We start from the raw sequence: 336 nt of genomic DNA on the forward strand, positions 1-336 counted from the left end.
AGATGTCATCTGGATCATAAGAGTTAATATCAATGTTATTATTATTAACAATGCTAATAGCAAAAAAAAATGAAATAAAGTAAAATCACAGTGGAGATGGTACGTAACTTTGCCATCCTGTGCAGCAAAAGATTAGGTATACAGCTTTAGCTAACATTTCCACCTTGGCTGTTAAATAAAGAGCAAGGACTGAGATTATCACTTTGGATGCTAAATAAGAGCCGACTTTAATATTTCCATTTTGGAAAGATTACAGAAAAAGCATAAACTTATTAACAAACTATTGAGGGTAAGGTAAATGTATTGCGAACACTTCCTTCAATATAGAATACCAGA

Source organism: Penaeus monodon, chromosome 22 (genome assembly GCF_015228065.2).
Source record: "Penaeus monodon isolate SGIC_2016 chromosome 22, NSTDA_Pmon_1, whole genome shotgun sequence".
Classification (NCBI taxonomy): domain Eukaryota; kingdom Metazoa; phylum Arthropoda; class Malacostraca; order Decapoda; family Penaeidae; genus Penaeus; species Penaeus monodon.